Source organism: Aquarana catesbeiana, linkage group LG01 (assembly GCF_042186555.1).
Source record: "Aquarana catesbeiana isolate 2022-GZ linkage group LG01, ASM4218655v1, whole genome shotgun sequence".
Lineage (NCBI taxonomy): Eukaryota > Metazoa > Chordata > Amphibia > Anura > Ranidae > Aquarana > Aquarana catesbeiana.
In genome coordinates this window covers 947,027,705-947,043,165 of record NC_133324.1, presented here as the reverse complement: position 1 = coordinate 947,043,165, position 15,461 = coordinate 947,027,705, and the positions used below count along the sequence as shown (strand labels likewise).

The following is a 15,461-nucleotide window of genomic DNA, read 5'->3' as shown; positions in this document are numbered from 1 at the left end:
AGACTTCCCCCCTCAGTATAGACCCCCCACTAAATATAGACCTCTTCTCCATCGGAATAGACCCCCCTGACTAAGAATAGACCCCCACTCCCTCATTATAGACCCCCCTAAGTACAGAACCCCCCACTAAGTACAGACCCTCCCACAGTACAGACCCCCTACTAAGTAGATAACCCCCCACAGTACAGACCCCCCTTCAACTTGTGCTAGTGGAGAGGTGGGTGTCAGGTACGTGCTGGGCAGCCACTTTTTACCCTTTTCCTGATCACTGTCCCTGTCCCTCCTCTGTCCATCTACAAACACATATAACATGAGCTTAGAACAGACCTCAGACCAGCGCCAGGAATGTACAGCGGTGTCCCTCTTCCCTCTCTGTGTACTTTCAAATAGCCGAGGAGGGGGAGGCGGCTTCGGTCTGCTCTGTGGTACGAGGCAGGGAGAAATCCAGGAGAGCTGTGGAGATGGTAACAGTGACGGTGAATTTGTGTATTTGGGTCTGCCCCTGCTGACAGCCTCGTCCAGCATGGTGGAGTGCGTTAGGCGCAGAGGAGGAGAAAGTTAACTTCTCCTCCGCTTTGCATGCTGGGCAGGCTGTGAGGTCACTGGTTTCTAGCCACCAGGCGGCTGTAGCAACCAGTGGCCAGAGTCTCAGGTGGATCTGGAGGCAGAGCGAGCACCAGCGCTATAGCGGGGTTTGCTCGCTATGTCAATTCCATTCCGGGACACTGTATTGTCCCAGAATGAAGGTGCCCAGGACCCGGGACAGACCTGCCAATTGCAGGAATGTCCCGGGCAATCCGAGGCACCCTACCATAGACACACTCCTAAACCTTGTGGACGGCCTTCCCAGAAGAGTTGAAGCTGTTATAGCTGCAAAGGGTGGGCCAAATCAATATTGAACCCTATGGACTAAGACTGGGATGCCATTAAAGTTCATGTGTGTGTAAAGGCAGGCGTCCCAATACTTTTGGTGATATAGTGTATATTTTTAGAGTATTAATTACTTCTAGCACAGCTCTGGATTTGATGACAAATGTGGCCATAAATGTATTTGGAAATAATGATGACTCCGCTCAAGAGGAGATTTGCTGTCATCTGCTCATACAGCATTCATGGGACCACACTGGTCCCAGTGCGGTCTTGCCATCCTCTTTCTCAGCAGGTCATTTATTGGAGGACAGTATGGTCCAATGGTAGCCCTGCATGTAAAGTGGATAACCAGCTCTGTGTAATAGGTCATTCTAGTGTTAATGTCCGATGTGTACCTGCCAACGCCTGCTTTCATAATAACAATAATAAAAAATATATAGAAGTATATTTCTAAATTATTTGCATAGCAATTTAGACAGTGAAAGTGTATGTACATTTGTTCTGTGCCAATTGGTTAAAAAAATGGAAAATTACGCATTTGGCCACTAGATGGTGCTAAGTATCATAGAATCGGCTTCATAACATTGAACGAGTTCCATTGATTCATTATGGAAAATACTAGTCACTGGTTATTAGATTGCACTAAACATCATGGGAATTAACCTTACAATTTAGCACCATCTAGTGGCCAAATGCAGTATTTTGAATTTAAATCAATGAAAAACGTTTGACCAGCACAGGAACTACTCTAATACCAGTTGTTTTTTCCCTAGTTCACAAAGAACAAATGTTTATGCACTTTCACTGGGTGAATTGCTAAGTCTTTTTTTTTTTTTTATAAATCCACAGCATTGTGTTTTTGGTTATCATCCACAAGAGCTATCAGATGACTGGCCAAGCATGAAACATCAGGGAAGAAAAACCTTATATGAAGATCTGTAATGTTGAAGACATTTCGTAGCTTGTATAGGCTTCGTTTTGGACTGCAGAACACCTTCCCTTTATGTTATGGAGCTGAGGAGAGGGGGATGTGTTCTTTTGGTGTAGCAGAAGAGAACTGGGCAGGGCTGACAACCCTACATGGGATTTCAGTGCAGCAGGCTCAGTGTTGTCAGCTTACTACAAGAAGTAAGGGGCTTTGTGGCAGAATCAACAGTTTTTATTGTATTGCAGGATTTTAAAAGGCATGAAACATGGAGAAATATGCACATGTTAGAGAGAGATGTACTGATATTTTTTTCCCTAGACATACTTCACAACAGTAGAAGCTTAGTACTTTAGGCAGTAAAAGAGGGGACGCCTTATGAAATGGGTGAAGCTTTATCAATCATCTGCTGAATTGTGCCATGGCAGTATGGTCTCTAGGTCCAAACCTGGCAATAGGTCATCTTTGTGATGTACCCAAGGCTTGGAAATCAAAGTGAAGAAAATGTCATCAGCACACCAAGGATTCCTTCGAAAGGGTCCAAAGCTTTATTTCGTGGTCACATGATAAATATACAGCAACGTTTTGGAGCCACGCAAGGCCCCTTCGTCAGGCAAGTGACTGGGTCAGCTCCACCCATTTCATAAGGCTTACCCTCTTTTGCTACCTAAACGACGAAGGGGCCCTGCGTGGCTCTGAAACATTGCTGTATATCTATCATGTGACCATGAAATAAAGCTTTGGACCCATAGAGGAATCCTTGCTGTGCTGATGACATTTTCTTCACTTTGATTATCCAAGTTTTCTACAACATAGTCATTACAGCACCCAGCATCACTGAACAGCCGGTTTTCTTGAATGTGTGAGTGGGGAACATTGCGTTTTGACAAGGCTTGGTAATAGCTCAGGCAGAGACATCTACTATAGTGCCATCAGGGACTGTGATTTGATAGTACAGTACTTACCAGTACTTACGACATAGAATGAATATCACGATTTTCAAAATCACAGAGATCAAAGGAGAGGCAACCAGGACCTAAACTAAGTGAACAAATAAAAATGATTACTGAATCATGATGATGACCTTTAAATATTTTTATTTTTAATGTTCAACCAGTCACATCAGTGAACCAGAGGCATTTACACTCTAATATCCCCCCACAGTCACACACTATTAGTATTATACATTTATATAGCTCTGACATATACTGCAGTGCTGTACAGAGAACACTGAGCTGGTCACATCAGTCGCTATACTAGAGGAGCTTCTCCACCAGGTGGTGCTGTTTTGCAAGGTGCTGCTGGCTCACTCTGCTTTGGTCTCAGCTGAGAGAAACAGCAATCCTGGGTGTCTCCTGCAGGCTTTTCCCCAGCAGGCATTGACCATGTTGGGGAAGATGAAGGTGGAGGCTCCCCAGAGGCATTGAGGCCTACACCATGTGCTAATGCTGCAGTGGATCCTGGGCCTGTCCCCATGCAAGGGGAGTCCTTATCAGCATTCCAGGATAAAGTGGTGAACAGACTTTGCTGTATTACCAAGGAGGAACAGAAACTTGCTGTCCTAAAAGCGGATTTCAGGAAAAAGAAATATCTGCACAGTAAGTCTGGGAGCATTAGGAGGGCAGACTCCAAGCTAAAGTCTCTGGAGGAGGCATTGAAGAAGCAGGAGAATCTGGTCGCTTCTCTGAAGGAAAGCAGTGGTGTTTTTAGAGAAAAATTTGAGAATGAGGAGAGATTCCAACAGATGAAGGAGAGTGCCTGTGCAAGTACCAGCCAGAGGGTGGATGCCAGAGCAATGGCGACAGTATGGATGGGGGGTAAGGAAGTGGCTTCAGTCAGTTCAGTCAGTATCTGCCCCCTCCCTCCAGACCGGACTGGGTCATCTCAGGAGGAGGTTGAGGAAAATGGTGGATTGCTGCAGGCATTACGGAAATGGAATCTCCCTTGAGTGGCACTGACTCATCAGATGAGGAGGAGGATGTCATCCCTCAGCCTGTAAGGGAGAAAGTTGTGGAAACATTTTCATTTGTTAAATCTGATCAAGATGGTGGCAGTGCTACAGTGTCTGCAAATGGAGGACAGGCTGTTTCAATTCAGGAAAATGCTGGTGAAGGAATGCTTGTTGAGAATATCTCTCCGTGTATGGATGCCATTCCTGTGATTGCTGCTACCGACAAAGAGACTGCATCTGTCAATGGATCCTTGCAATTGGCAGGGAATGCAGGAGGAGATGGTGTCAATCCTGACAAAGGAGTTCTTGTTGTCTGTGAGAAGAAAGAGCAGGAGTCCCACATAAACACTAAAATCGCAGAGCAGAAATGTCACATGGATGCTAAAACAGCTGGTGCACCTAATAACAGGACTGCTGGTAATTGTGGTACTTCTGGGACTATGGTGAATGGGACTGCTGTGCTAGAAGGGAGAAAGGAAGATCAGGTGGTGGGTGAATTGTCAAGCCTGATTTTAGAGGTTCCTATACAGCCGGTTAATATTCCTATGCAGCCAGTTAATGTGTAATCTGTCCCAGTTAGGAACTATGCTAAGACTGTTTTGGGACAAAATCATACTGCTGGTGGAAGGGAGCCAGTTGCGGGACTTTCACCTAAAGGTGCTTCTTCCATTAAACGCAAGAATGTGGTACACCTGAGATGGGAAGGAGAAGGTGTTCCACATATCAGGAAGGTGGTTGTGGATAGGATCTTAGCCATGGGATTTAAGGCGGAGGATATTTATGCTCTTATCAGTCCGGCTGGTTCCTATGAATATGATTTGTCATTTGTGCATCCAGAATCACTGGATCTATTTTGGGAGCGGTTTGAGCATGTGTATAGGGGCCAGCCGAACTGGAAGGGGCTTGTCCCTAAGGTAGTCTCACAACAGTCTTTGATAAAGAATGTGACTATCCTGACTATTGAGTTTATACCCCCAAGGATTTATGGGTCTGGTTGAGGAGGTTTGGTGAAATGTTGTGTCCCCTAAAAAAGATTGTGGATGATAGAGGAATCTGGACAGATGACAGGTCTCAATGAGGTTGAATGTGTGTGAAAATGTGGTCAAGTATTTGCCCTCCTCTGCCTTTATTGGTAGAGATAGGATTACCGCCTTCTACCCTGGTCAACCTAAGCTGTGCCATCAATGTGGAGTCAAGGGACATTTCTCCTGTCCAGAACAGAAGTGCTCTTTGTGTCAGGAACTGGGGCATCTGGCAAGGGACTGTAGGATCATTAAATGTAACCTTTGTGATAAGGTTGGTCACCCTTATAGCCAGTGCCCTAAGGCTTTGCACAATAAGCCTGAGTTAGTGGAGGAATTCTTCCGTCTGGATAGAGAAGAGTCTGGGTTGGCAGAGGTTGTACCAGGGGATCCTATTGTCTCTGTCCCGTCAGAATCTGTGTCTGTGAGGCCATCTGTGGTGTCAGTGTCCCCCCCATCTGTGGTTCCCCAGTCAGTGTCAGAAAGTGTGCTTGTAAAGTCTGTGTGTGCACCTATTGTTTCTCCTAGTGTAGTGAAGGCAGTGGAGGGTGCTGGACCAGCGTGTATGGTTGTGCCAATACCTCCTCCTCAGCATGGCAGAAGTGCGGTTGAAGGTCGGCAGACACCGAGGGGTGAAGTGAGTGATGGATTGGATGATGGTGGGGGGGAGGTGGGAAGGGAGAGGGAATGAGAGTGGCTGGTGCAGAATGCAAGGTGAATGATGTTGAAGTCAGGGTGAAAGATGTGGAAGTTGGGGTGAATGATGTGGGGGGGGTTAATGGGGGGTTTTGGCTGAGGATGTCCTGAGGGGTGGGGGGAGGGGGTTCTGCCATCTGGATTGTCGAATGAGGATATGAAATGGTTGGAGGCGGAAAAAAAAGGGAGGATATCAAAGCTCCTGAACCTAGGAGGGTGGAGGTGGCAAATGCTTTTGAGGTGTTTTCTGAGGTGGAGGGTGGAAGATCTTCTGGTGACGAGTCAGTGATTTCTATGGAGGAGGAATCACAAGGGACATTGAAGCATGTAGGGTCTCCGGGTAAGGAGGGGGGTAAGCAGGCTAAGAAACGTCTACCTCAATCATCCTGGTTGACGGTTCCCACTCCACTGAAGGTGGCAACCCTTAATGTCGCCAGCATAAAATCAGTAAGTGCTCGTAACATGGACTTATTTTTGCTCAGCACATTTGATGCTTATATTTTCTTTTTGCAAGAGACCCGGTTGCCTAGTTGGCTGATATTCATCTCACGTAGAAGTATTTGAGGCGCAGCCCCTCCTTCTGGTCTCTTGCGGCTGAGCCTTACACTGGAGTTGCGCTACTTTTTCCCAGCATGGTAACCTCTGGGCGGATTATTGAGGTAGAAATGGGGAGATGCATGGTCTTAGACTTCTCCATGGGGGGCAGGACCTGCGCCTGATCAACATCTATGGGTCCCAGACAAAGTGGGAAAATGCCTCTTCATGAAGGTCAAGCCTTTTCTTTTTATAGCCCAGCAAGTTGTTTTCGGTGATGATTTCAACATCGTCACTAGGACTAAGGACAAGAAAGGTACCGGAGCCAGGCTGGACTGTGACGGCTTTTTTTTTTTAACAAAATAACTAGAGAGGCAGGTCTGGTTGATGTGCACATTCAATGCTGCCCAGACGACACGGGATTCACTTTTCAGTGAGGTAGTAGTCAGAGTAGAATAGATAGGTTTATTTTAAAGGGGAACTCTGCCTTCTCAGCACCAGTGTGTCAGGCGGTGGAGTTTTCCGATCACTGTATTCTGTGACTCTGAATAGTGATACACCACCTAGGGGGAAGGGTACCTGGAAGCTAAATTCGGTACTCCTGGACGATGTGAAGGTGAGTCAATCCTTTGAGGATTTTTTTCAGGCACAGGTATCAATCATGGACTTTTGCAGCAGTAAGTCAGAGTGGTGGGAGCTTACAAAACGAAGGATCGTTGGGTTTTTCAGGGCCATAGGAAGAAATAAACAGCTTGATTAGTATGTCACCTACCAGCGTCTGCGGAGGAAGCTTGATAGGCTTGTGTCGAATACTGGAGATGCGGGGATGATTTCTGAGGTTAAACTCTTGCTCAGGGAGTGTCAATATGACAAGCATGCCTCTTCGGTTCTGGAAAGGGATTATGGGAAATATCACTCGCCCGACCTTTACCAGAATTGCCAACAAGGTAAAGCAGTTAAGTCAGTTGTAGGCCTTGTTGACAGTACGGGTTCCTTGATGAAGTCCAAGTCGGGGATCCTGGAAACTGCCAGGTCATATTATGCTGACCTCCTGGGCAGGAGGGACCTTGATGGGGCAGGCATATCAGGTTTTCTGGATTCTATTCCAGGACTGGGAAATGGCAGTTCTCTTGCGAGTTTGACAGAGGACATCACAGCAGATGAGGTGGTTAAGGCTATTGATAAGCTTGCCATTAAGAAGTCTCCTGGGCCAGATGGATTGACAGCCAAGTTTTATAAGCACTTTAAGGTTACTCTGGTCCCATATTTGGTGTCGGTTTTTAATGGCTGTCTGACTGAGGGTTCGCTCTCTCCCTCCATGTGACAATCTGCGGTTATTCTTCTGTCAAAGGGTAAGGATTCTTCGAGAATTGAGAATTGGTGGCCCATTAGCCTTCTCAATGTTGATAGGAAGATACTGCCAAAAATAATTTTCTGGCATTTATCGTCTGTAGCGGGCAATCTATTTCCCAGCCACCAGCACTGTTCAGTTCAGGGTAGAAGCACTTTTTCAGCAGTGTTAGCTGTCCAGGAGGCCTTGGAGCGGTGCAGGGCTGCAGGCTGGAGAAAGTACTTACTGGCATTGGATCAGGCTAAAGCTTTTGATCGGGTCAATAATGAGTACCTATGGCTGCTTCTTGGCAAGTATTGGCTGAAGACCTTCTACATAGGGGCTTAAAGCTTCATGCTTGTGAATAGTTGGATCAGACGGCCCTTTGAGGTTGGCTCGGGTGTGCGTCCGGGGTGTCCTTTGAGTCCTTTGCTATACGCGTTCGCAATCGATCCCTTCATCCGGAGGTTAGAGATCGGACCGTTGTGCAGGGTGCATTTGGGCATTCCTGGTGAGCCTCCTCTGAGGGTCGTGGCCTATGCTGATGACACGTCTGTTTTCATCTCTGGGACAGAGGAGGCGAAGGAGGTGGTCCCGGTGATGGAGCAGTATGCTGAGGCATCTGGCTCAAAGATCAATCAGGATAAAAGTGAAGTTATTTTGGATGGGTAAGGAAGGAGACAGCTTCTAGCTTCCCGAAGTCTTTCCAGAGCCCCGACAGGAAATTAAAGTTTTAGGCATCAAATTTGGTCCTGGCGATTTTGGCCTCGCAAATTGGGAAAGCAGGTTACAAGATGCAGATGCGAAGGTTGCCATTTGGAAGGATTGGAAACTCTCTTACAGGGAAAGGATTGACCTAATTAAAACGTACCTTATCCCTGTATGTACCTGTATGTCAGCTTTGTTTGTGGTTTGCCAGTGTCTCTCTGTGCGAGAATCTACAGCTGTTTCTTCCAACTTGTATGGGGGAACAAACTGAATCTCATTAGGAGGTCTGTAACTTACCTTCCCAGGTGGATGGGTGGCCTATGGTCAACCCGGTGTTTTTTTTTTCTCTGATGTTTTTGAAACATAATTTTGCTAACATGCTGGCAGAGGAACTGCCTGGTTGGGTTGGTATTTTTCAGTCCTGGTTTAGGCCTTAGGTGAAGCTGCGAGAATGGTGGGCCAGTGAAAAGCCTGAGGGTCCGACATGGTGAGTTCCAGCCTTATGTTGCCCCGTGCCTGAAAATGCTTTGGCAGTGGCGAGTGATGATGGAGGACATTAAGTCTCTTCCTAGGAAGGACTTGGAGAGGAGGGTTGTTGAATCTGCCTTTAGAGAGCCACTGGCCTTGAGGGATTGCCTGGGCCCTGTTCTGAGGGAGGGTCTGCGTTTGCTCAATCTAGAGAGAATCCCTTTAAAGTTTCGGGATTTGGCCTGGCGCTCGTCCATGGCAGACTGTATGTAAAGGGCAACCTGAAGCATCGCTCTACGGAGAACCGTGGTTGTCCAAGAGTGGAATGTGGTGGGGTGGGGGAGACAATGGACCATTTCTTGCTTCATATAGAAGTCTACAAGCGGGTGGGTGAGGCTCTGGGTATCCCTTTCCTTTCCTGGTTGAGTTATGCGGAGTGGTCGTATAGGGCCTTTGAGACACATTGGGATATTGAGTTTGAGACACTTTTTCTAGTTAGCTTACCCTGTTTCCCCGAAAATAAGACCTAGCGCGATTGTCAGTGATGGCTGCAATATAAGCCCTACCCCCCAAATAAGCCCTACCCTGTTTCCCCGAAAATAAGCCCTACACTGAAAATAAGACCTACAAGGACTTTAAGTAGGGCTTATTTGGGGGGTAGGGCTTATATTGCAGCCATCACCGACAATTACGCTAGGTCTTATTTTCGGGGAAACAGGGTAGTAGTCTGTTTATTCACATGGAATGCATGGTGTCAGGTTTCCATTCTGAAAAAAGTCCTTCCTGTCGAGGTGGTGGTGCATGACATTCTGGGTGGGTTTGGGAAGATTCGGGGTCTTGAGAAGGACAGGTGGTGGCCAGGGGGCTGGACAAAGGCGGAATGTCAGGTCTCCGTAGCTGCTATTTGTCAGTCTCTCGGTGTGCGGCTTTCTTTCTGTCCTTTCACATTCCCTAGATTTTTTTATATAAGATTGTATTTCTGGAAAAAGGCTGCATGCATGGGTTAAATGTGTAATGGCTTCTTAGCCTGAGGGTGTTTTAGGTGGAGGTTATGGCTTTGTTTAGCTTGGTATATTTAGTTTTCTTTATGTTTTTGCTATGCTGATGTAAGCTATTTTGTTTATATATATTTTTATTTATTTTGTAGATATGTAAATATGTTTTTTATTAAGTTTGTAAGATTTTTAATAAACAAAAATGTACACTCTTATTCTCTTACCTGCCCTACGGATATTTGTGAACACACTGTAAGGTTAGTTTGGTAAGAATCAAAACAAACAAATTTTTAGTTTAGCACCTAAATTATCATTTAGATTTGCAGCTTGGCCTTTGACTGGTTTGTCCCCAGAAAGGGGAAATCTTCCAATGAGGACACTGGTTCTGGTGACCTGGGGGGCCCCTAGGGATTCCCTTAATTTGCAGGGATTTCCTCTCACTTCCTGTTTGGCTATGGGACAGGAAGTGAAGGCAAATCTTCCAAACGGCCGCAGATGGCAAAATAAACAAAAACAAAAACAAAAATGGAGTTATAACCCTCCTTTACTCTATCCAAAACGAAAAAAAAAATGAATGAAACTGCTCTTGCAGCCCTTGTGGAAAGTTATAATTAGACAAGGAGAAATTAATACTTACATTGAGAGAAATACAAGGAATATATACATGCAAGAAATGCCAGGGACTGCGCCACTTCCAGAACATAACAGGAGGACTGATTTCTCTGAATTAAGTTTCCTTCATTACCTGGAAAACAAAATGTGTAAGTCATGAGAGAGAAGAAAAAGAGAGAGAAGATGCACATGCTGCAATATGTAAAGCATTCAACTTGGTCCTGAGTGCTGGTTACTACCCTAAAGTATAGAACCAAGCCTTTATAACACCCATCAGGGGGCGTGGTCTCGGCATGGAAGCATTAAGACACGTCTTCTCTTGCAGCTTTATAGAGCATACTTATCCCACATTTTCTTTTCCCGACAGGGAAGCCAGGGCACAGCGGGTCCCACTGTCACCATGGTACGGTTCCTGATCCCGGTACAGCCTGCCGTCTCTACCCCAGACCCAGCCAAGATGGCGCCGACACTCACCACAAGGACAGTGTGCAGCCTGCCTGCCTCCGATGTGGTGAGAGAGAGGACTGACAGCGGCAATGATATGCCTCCATTCTCTCTCCCTGCCTGCCTTGCTCACTCTCCCTCACTTCCATTTGCAGCCCTGGGAAGGAAATCTGCTGCTCCCCGCTGGACACAATGAATAGACACAGGGCTCCCTTGTGCTCTCAGACCTCCCAACACCAGGATACCTCAGCAGGTAACCCTTTGGTCACATCAGTGTCTATTGCAGCCACAGTGAGTACTGCACACACCACACTGCCCTCACAGGAATCTCCCCCTGCTCTTTTCTCTGATCAGACACTATGGGCTTTTTAGTAGAAACTGCCCACCAGAGAGGACTTTTACTTGGTGGCCTCCCGCATGGAGGCAGCACTCCAGGGAGAGTTAAAAGGGCTAAAACAGGATGTAGCTGAGGTAACCGCTTGAGTCTCCTCACTGGAAACTGATACTATCACCACCCATCAATCCATTTCCAGTTTGCAAGGGAGGGAGGGGGGATGTGTCAGATCAGATAACTCAATTGCTTCTGCTCTTAGATGATTTGGAAAATCGTAATCGCAGGCATAATATCAGAATTAGTGGCCTTCCAGAAGCCATACCGCAGACAGGCCTTAAATCAACTGCAACCGCTATATTCAACCAGTACCTGGAGCGCCCCCCCAGAGACTAACATTGTCATCAACAGGGTCCACAGAACCTTGGGACCGAGGAACTCCTCTGAGGATAGACCCAGAGATGTTCTCTGCTGCCTGCATAGTTTCCTTTCAAAGCAAGATATCCTCCAAGGGGCATGGCGTAAAGGGCCCATAGACTTTGACAGTGCCCAGGTTCTTCTTTTGCCTGACGTCTCTACAGATGCGTAGATGCATGAAACCCCTGCTGGAGAAGTTCGGTGAGTTCATTTGATCGCTCGTAAGGGGAGCCGCTCATTTACCCTATGACATCCCTCAGATCTACCAACTTTCTGCAGTTCTCTGCCTCCAGTGCCTCTCCCCAATTGGCTGGTGTTCACCTTACCAACGAGCAATGTCACCACAACATCAGCTGGCAGGCCTCAGTGGTCCCAGAGATATCGCCGGTCCCAGTAAAGAAGACCACAAGCTCCGCAAAATAACAAACTCTAATTTTCTTCATAGTCCAAGTTCTGCATTGATGTCATACACCTCTCTTGATGTCTTTTATGCAAGCCGTCATCCTACCCCTGCTAAGTTAACTTGCGAATAACCCAGTGGGCCAAGAAGTCTTCCTTGGACTTGCTTAAAGATGTTCTATATCTGCCCTATTTAGGCCCACTATCTACAGATGATCATTGCAGGGGTCCCATAGTGACTGGTTCACGTAACTGAGTCATTCCCCTGGTTGTGTGAGGGGGCTGTTGTTTTTTTGTTTTTTTGCCCCTGCTGTTGAATCCGGACTCTTGTCCTGGCTTAACCTCCTAATCACAATAATAGTTTTGGTTATTCATCTCAGAGTTTACATTTTGTGCCATAATTGTTTGGTAGCTGTGGCTTGTTTTGCCTTTGGGGGGCAACCCTGGTCTTTAGCCCTGATTTGTCTGAGTGCTGGCTATGCTGACCTCATTGAGTTGTCCTGGTCTGATACTAGCTCCAGGGGTTGGGGGGACCGGGTAGGCCCTCAGAGGTAGACATGGGCTAGAGCACCTCCCAGGGTTTCCCCGGGGGGGGGTTCTCCGGTCCCTCCCACATATGCAGGCCATCTAGACTCGGCCTGATTTCAGCCGAATATTAGGAAATCACTGTTGCAATGCTTTCTCTCTGGGGGCCCATGTTCATTTTTACAGATGGAGGAGGGCCTTACTAATCTATGGAGACAACACTCTCAGGTGGTGTTCCTACAGGAAACTCACTTCCAAGCAGATAAAATTCCGAAACTGTACAGTAAACATTTCCTAACAGCCTATAATAGGCATGTCAACCTCATCTAAATCCAAGGGAACAAGTATTCTCCTGGCAAAAACCTTACCTTGGCAATTCCTAGACCTCCGTTCTGACCATGAGGATAGATATCTCTTTTTGAAAAGTAAAATAGTCGCAGACATTCACCCTGGCAAACATATATCTACCAAATGTAGACCAGCTTTCAGTGCTTAAAAGGTGCCTATCCTCCTTGGCTTCTTTTGCCGAAGGAACACTTGTGATAGGGGGAGAGTTTAATTTCACAGTTGATCTGCATAAAGGTTCTATCCCAGAGATCCAGAATTCGACTAAAGGAACTGTTTCATCTTCACCAACTGGTTGACATTTGGCGTATCCTTCACCCATAGGAAAGGAACTATACATTTTTCTCATCGGTAAACAGATCCTATTCCAGGATAGACCTCTTCTTGGTCTCCCACGCTGTGATCTCAATGGTTTCTAGGGCACATATTGGCCAATCCATATTGCACTCCGATCTCACTAGAATTAGCCTTACAACACCAGACATCCAGATCCGCTAAATGGGGGCTAAATGAATCACTCTTACAAGACCCTGAAGTTAAAGCAGATATTCTGCGGGAACTGGACCTATTTTTTGCGACAAATAAAGATTCAGTCTCCAACCCTCTTTCTTTATGGGCCACACACAAGTGTTACATTAGAGGAGTGTTCATTAAACATGGTCACAGATAGAGCAAAAACGCTGTCTGAGCTAATATCCAAGCTACATGACTGTGAAAAGCATCATAAGAGCCATTCAGACCCACGCACGGAAGCAAGCAGAGGTAGTGTGACTAATGCCGCGTACACACGGTCGGACTTTTCGTCTACAAAAGTCCAACGGACGCTGACGGACTAAAGCTGGCTGGTAATCCGATCGTGTGTGGGCTTCTCCGGACTTTCAACGGACTTTTTTAGCCTCAAATCCGACGGACTTTAGATTTGAAGCATGCTTCAAATCTTTACGTCGTAACTACGACGGACCCCGAAGTCCGCTCGTCTGTATGCTAGTCCGACGGACAAAAAAACGACGCATGCTCATAAGCAAAAACTAAACGGAAGCACTCGGTCTAGTAAAACTAGTGTTCGTATTGTAGGTAGCACATTCATCACGCTGCAAAATCTGTGATCGTTGAATGCAGCGCATTTTATTTCTTCTTTACGAAGGCTCTAAAGAACGAAGGTGTTTTGCTGTTCATAATCAGAGTTCTCCCAAACTGATTTCTGTATTCTTTTTCTCTTTGATCTCATGAATGATATAGTATGCATTTTAAAAAAAATGTTTCCATACTAATAATACTTTTTCCCCTTTTTTTTTTTTTTTTTTTAGGTTTGTAAAGTTACCACAAAGAACCCATTATTCTGATTTTTTTTTATAGTGATTATTTTTTAGTTTTTAGATAAAGTTAACCCAAAGCACCGTTTTTGTTTATGTTAATTTTTTTATTTTCAAGACTTACCACTTGAACATTATTTAACATTAGTAATGTATTTTTGGTGTGTTTTTTCCAAACTCAATGAGATTGTTGTCCCTTGTTAATTTAACATTGTGTGTAAAATCAATGATTTAAAAGAAAACACATAGTCTTTTGCTAAACTCAAAAAAGATCCATTTATTCATGGTCAAAATAAAATAAAGAGGAAGTCAACGCTGGAAAAAGTCGGTGTACCAGAAAATTGGGATCTTGCGGAGTCCATATAAGAGGGAGCACAATCTGGTCCAAGAATCCCAGAGATCAACAGCACCAGCAGATGATCTAGATGTCCCCAGACTGTGGTCCTACAACAGCCTGCATCTTCTGTCAGACCAGACTGAACCCAGGTCATCACTTTCTTCTCTTCCCTGCAGCCTTTCCTCCACGCTGCCCTGCAGCCTTCCCTGTAGCCTTCTTTTGAGGCTGTGGCTCTGGTGTTTCAGTTGTGGCAGGAGGAGGAGGAGGAGGAGGAGGAGGGGGGGCTGCCTCATGTAGTTGGGTGTTTTGTGTTAGCGTGCCCTGCAGCCCCTTATGGATTGTTTCCCCAAATAGGCGCTCACAAATGAGGCGCTGCTCCCAATCCATCTGAAGAAGCCTGCTGGCTAAGTAGCAGCCATAGGATTCTTCCGCTTCGGGGGGGCTTCTTAAAAAACGGGTGGCCTCTTGCATGAGGCGCAGGGATGCGTCCTGTGTGACCATCCCCTTCCTGGCCCTTTTTTTGGGAAGGTGGAGGGGAGGCACTTGGGATTCGGTCAGGCTCCTACTGGGCCCAGCCACCTCACTTGGCTCAGCCACCTCACTGGGAGCAGCCACCTCACTGGGAGCAGCCACCTCACTGGGAGCAGCCACCTCACTGGGAGCAGCCACCTCCTGCCTGACACTGGGCCCAGCCTCCTCCAGGATGATGGTGAATCCGGCCTCCTCCAGGCTGTCCATGGGCCCGGTCTCCTCCTGCCTGCCACTTTCCCCACATTCCTCCTGGATGGACTCATCCTGTGTATAAAAAAAGGACAATAGTTTGAGTATATTTTTTTTGGTTCATCAATGACACACAGTTTGCTTCTCATGACTAGCAAATTCAATGTGAATACATCTCTTTAATAAAAGAGTCTAATCAGACACCCTAATTATTTCAAGCAGGTGCCAAACATATTTAGCCACTACTGTCAATTGATATGTATACACAATTTTGAGTGCCAAATTATTTTAGACAATTATAACATCCAGTTAACATCATTAATATTAGTACAGTAATATTTGTTTCAATAATTTACCTGACTCCAGATGGTCATATCTGGTTCATCCAGGATGGAAGACCCAGCTTGCTCCTCATCAGCCTCTGCTGGGGTGGAGGGAAGGGTGGAGGGAAGGGTTGAAAGTGATGGCCTGGCTTCATTCTGGTCATCCAGAAAACGGAGTTGATTGTAGTACCACAGC

General features: G+C 46.2%; 1 protein-coding gene across 1 annotated transcript in view; it reads right to left on the bottom strand.

The window, feature by feature from the left end:
* LOC141121389 (von Willebrand factor A domain-containing protein 5A-like) overlaps positions 1-15,461 on the bottom strand; it is a gene marked incomplete in the record, with an annotated part of 791,688 nt that overhangs the window by 508,436 nt on the left and 267,791 nt on the right.